The following is a 5316-nucleotide window of genomic DNA, read 5'->3' as shown; positions in this document are numbered from 1 at the left end:
CTGAATAATAGAGAACACATGGGAAGCCTAACACAGCTTCTAAAAATATTGCCAATTAATTGAGACTGCTGAACACTTGGACAGCCCTTACTTCAAAACGTTGGAGCATCAATCTTCAGCCTTCTGGCCCATGAATGTCTGAGAACAGGAACATTAAGGACTCACCTAATCTGTCTTGGCAGATATATGCTGTCCTAGGTCTGTGTGTCCTTTTTGGACAATATCGTCTGCAGTTGAAGAGGCAACTTTTGCCTAGTGGCTGTCTCGCCACAGCTGGAGCGGCTCCGATGATGCTCAATTTCTTCTTTGAGTCTGAGAAAGGAGTACTAACCAGAACAGACAAGTCTCTAGCCAGATGAATAAATAGTATCAAATGCCATATTCCGTGGATTTTCGTTGTTTTTGAAAACCAACTATCTATGTAAAGTAATCTGGACTATTGTTTACAAACTACTCTCAGTTCTCTTTCTTGAAATCACCGTAATAATAAACTCAGAGCCATGAATTTGCTAATTTGGCCCTAAACTCACAGGTCTAAACATCTCAGATCTGTCTATAATAGCAGTTAAAAAAAAAAAAAAAAAAGGAACTGGTTCTAAGCCCTGTCTACTAGGGAAATACTGAAACCAGAAATCTCTTAAGTGAATACAGAAAACTTCATCTTTTGATCTTGAAGTATGCACAACAGAACTGTATTAACTACACCTCACAGTCAATAAGAATATCATTGTACACCCAAGTTTAATAATAAATTCTCAATTTAAGAGCTCTTACTTATTTTTTGCATACCAATTTAAGATGTAAATGGTTTATAACAGAAGTTCAACTTTTAGGATACAAAACTTAAAACTAATAAAATAAACACTGTAGACTGAAATTTCTTAACTGAATCTCAAAATAGAATCAACTATGCTTCTATCAGGTAGAGAAAATCTTTACCTGCTTATGAGGGACATAGGTTTCACGCCCTTAGGCTGAGTGACTGTCCCTGGAACTTGAAAAACACCCTTCCTTTCCTGGAATTGCCACCAGATGGCTTACTTAGAATAAAACCGGATGCCTTTCCTGGAAAGACCATAAAATGTCACAACACCCCAGTTGGAATGTGTCAATGCCTTAGGAGGTAGCCCGGAATAACACAATAACATATGTGCCTACTGCTAGGTAAATAGGTGAATCTATAGTTTGGAATTTACCCCGTTTCCTCTTTCTCTCCCCCCGGATTGTGGTTTCTGTCTTTATAAGCTTTGTAAAATCCCAGGCCGTGGTCAAACTCCTCTACTCCCTGCGCGGTGTATGAGTTTCGACCCCAGCATGCTGGCCTGAGCTCTTGTCTCGTCTTGCTTGTAATAAAACTTCCTCGTGTGATTACAGCAAGTTCGGTCTTGTGTCTCCCTGGGTGCGCGTCGACCCCGAGATTTGAGTAAGAGTCTCCCTTCGGGGGTCTTACAACACCAAAGCAAACTTTCTGAGAATAAGCTGTGTATCTGAAGAAATACTCAAATACCTGACTAAATTCTAGTCACACAATGTTTTTAGTTTAAATTATCTATATACCAATTAAATTATTATCAGTACAGGGTAAATATCAGAAGGTCATTTTACCAAGGATAACATTCATTTTGTACCAAATAGGAACATATGAATTTAACTCAGTAACAAATTATAAGGCTTTCTATGGCTATACAATTAAATCTGGCTATTTCTTCCCTATTTCAAATATAACCATTTTACATTTCCTAGAAATACAACTTATTAACAACCTTCTCTAGCTCCAAAGCCTAGGGAACCGGGTAGAGGACTCATCAGAGCTTCTTCAAGTTGAACGGGGGTTGGGGGTAGGGATATAAGGGGGCAGGGAAGGAAAAACAGAATTAGTCTTCTGATGTCTGTGTCTTAACTGGATCAGACTGAAGTTCAGAACACCTGGAGTTCAAGCAGGCAAGTTTAGCGTGTCTGATGAAGGAATTCACCAAGGCTGTACATTTCTGTAACATATGAATCTCAAAACCAATTTTCAATATCATCTATACATACATATATATATATATATATATATATATATATATATATATATATATATATATATATATATATTTGATTCTCTGGAATCTAGCTTTCTGGAAGGTGTAAATACTTCAAATATCTTTTCCCAAAAACACTAAAACAAAACCTTTACTCATAAATACAAAGAGGTCTATCTGGGTGGTATTTGGGTTCTCAGTGTCTCAAAATCTCTAAATAAGAAGGTCTCCATTTCTGATATAAAGGACAAGATAAAATTCCAGCTGTTCCAGGTTTCCTTCCTAGGTTTATATCCTCTAGGGACAAGGGTGCTAACATTTTATTTTTTATCTTTAAGGCAAACCAATACTTCTGTTTGGCTCTCTTTTTTAGAGTGCCTCAGACTCTTACCAATCTGATAAAAGCAGGCAATTACCACTGCTCTCTCTCTCCCACAGACCTAGCCAGTAATTTTGCCACAGCAAGGGGGCTGGCTCAGAGCTGTTAATTGGTGCGCTTCGGTCACGTGACCCAACTTTGGAGCACTCTTGAGTCCCCTTACCCAGGTGACCACCCAACCAAGGAAAAAAGAAAAAGAAATAAAATATAACTTTTAACTCCCAGGGTAATAATTTTAAATTATTAGCAGGAATTACAAAGAATGAATCCACACGCAAACTCCATTTCTCACCAGTCCTTCTCAGCCATCCTAGAACTGGTCACAGCACACAGCCGCCACCGTGGAATTGTGTCTGGGCAGTGCCAGTTGCCGGTCAGGGAGGGCAGTCCCCGCTCTCTCTCAGCCCTGGAATTTTGTGAACACTGCTGCCCAGGGAAAGTGACACTTTGGGGCTGATGCTGAAAGGGGCAGGGAGCCAGGGAGCCATGCTTCTTTGTAACCGCAGCTTTTCCCACCCCCACCTAGCACTGGCAGGTCTGCAGCAGGCAGTGTATCCTCGCAGCCACGCAGTCTCTGCCATGCCATCAAGCCCTGAGCTCACAACCCATTCTCCGCCCAAGCCCCAGTGGCAGCTCGACTTAGTGTTGCCAGTTCCACCTCTCCTGTTGCCACAGGGAGGGGGAAGAGAGGCGCCAAGAGTGCTGGGGCAGAGGTCATCCTAGATCCTGTTCATTCCGCCTCCACCAATGCCACTCCGGCTTTTGGCATAGCATGCTGAGCACTCCCTCCCTCCTCTAGGTGCTCTGTGAGTGAGGACAGGCACTGGACCCCGCTAGCACCCGGTCCTGCCAGCTGAGCCCTGAGCTCCCTTGAACAGTCAGATTTCTGTAATCAGGGCAGCGGGGTGGGAGGAAAGGACGAATCCATTGGGGAGGGGATCGTGCTAGGTCCTCCCTCACCTTGATGTACTGCTGCTGGTCTGGATGTGATCCTGGTCATTCCTGCATCTGATCTTGAATAACCAACCAAACGCGACCTCAGATAGGGGGGGATTCTGCCTCCACTCCCTTCTTGGCAGAAGGAGAACTCCATCTCCTTTGTTCTGAAAACCAACAGTCAGGCTCTTCTGACTTCCATCTACCCTCAGAACATCTTCCAGGGTTGCAGCCTGTGGCCCTAGGACATCTCCCTCCACAGCCACTGGGTTCTCACAGCCCACAGCAGCAGCCAAGGAAACATGAGAGACTGTCTTGATGCAAACACACGAGGCAGTTAAATTTCAGAGCTCCAGGTCGACAAGTATCTTATGCAAGAGACAGAGGAATCGACCTCATGCCTAGAGTCTTGCCACCACCTGGGACAACCAGCAGCCTGAAGCCATCAGAGACTATCAATTCTGCCTTCATCCATGGAAGCCTACCAAAGACAATCAGATCTATCTGCAATCCTACCAAAGACAATCAGATCTATCTGCAATCCAAGAGGCCTGCTCACATCAGGGACAACAAGCTCAACTTGCAGCTCCAGAGGATTACACCCATCAGGAACTACAAGGCCTTCCAACACTAGTGACAACCAGATGGCTAAAGGCCAGTGTAAGAACACAATTAACAAAAGCCAGGGAATTATGACACCACCAGAACCCAGCTATCCTACAACAGCAAGCCCTGAATATCCTAACACACATAAATTACAATGAAATGAATTTAAATCTAATCCTATTAAGATGATAGAGGTCTATAAAGACTAAGTATGTACATCTCTTAAAGGAAATACAATAAAAAAGAGACAAACAAACAGGTAGAGGATCTTAAAAAGAAAATGAATAAATAGAAACAAATATAGGAAAATACAATCTAAGAGGTGAAATAAATGAACAAATCTCTTCACCTGAGAATGGAAATAGAAGCAATTAAGAAAACGCAAACTGAGGCAATCCCGGAGACAGAAAACCTAGGAAAGAGAAGGGAAGCTACAGACATAAGCAACACCTACAGAATAGAAAAGATGGAAGACAGAATCTCAGACACAGAAGATACAATGGAAGAAATCCATACATTGGTCAAAGAAAATGCTAAAGCTAAATGTTTCTAGTACAAAACATTTGGAAAATTTGGGACACTAGGAAAAGACCAAACCTAAGAATAATAGGAATAGAAAAAGAAGACTCACAGGCCAAGAATGCAGAAAAATATCTTCAACAAAATCATAGAAGAACATTTCTCTAACTCAAAGAAATAGATTTCTGTGCGCATACAAGAAGCCGACAGAATACCATATAGAGTAGATCAAAAATACTCTCCCACAACATAATAATCAGAACAAATTATACAGAAAAAAGAAAAAATAATAAAAGGCACTAGATATAAATGACAAGTAACATATAAAGACAAGCCTATTAGAGTTAAACCAATCTTCTCAACAGGGACTCTAAAATACAAAAGGTCCTAGGGAGATGACTTATAATCTCTAAAAGATCACAAATGCCAGCCTAGACTTCTATACTCAGCAAAATTTTTAATCACCATAGATGGAAAAAAAAGATATTGCATGAAAAAACGGAAATTTAAATACTATCTTTCCTCCCACAAGACCCAGAGGAAGCACCACTCCCAGGTGCTCTGACACACCCAGGATCAGAAGTGAGCAGGAACCAACATCTGTCCCAACACTGGGAGTAACTGGGATCAGCACACAGGAACAACACCATCCCAGTGACTTGGGTTCCTTCTGGTCTGTCTGGGTTAGTGTTCTTAGCAGACCTTGGGCACAAGCTCTGTAGCCAGTCCCACAACATAAAGAGAAAGCCACACTCCCAGGTGATCTAACAAGCTCAGGATCCCCGGATCCCAGAACCACAGGATCACAGAGACAGCTTGACTCTGAGGAGTTCTGACACAACCAGGATCACA

This window comes from Mastomys coucha, unplaced genomic scaffold, assembly GCF_008632895.1.
Source record: "Mastomys coucha isolate ucsf_1 unplaced genomic scaffold, UCSF_Mcou_1 pScaffold21, whole genome shotgun sequence".
NCBI lineage: Eukaryota > Metazoa > Chordata > Mammalia > Rodentia > Muridae > Mastomys > Mastomys coucha.
This window is presented reverse-complemented; position numbering follows the sequence as displayed.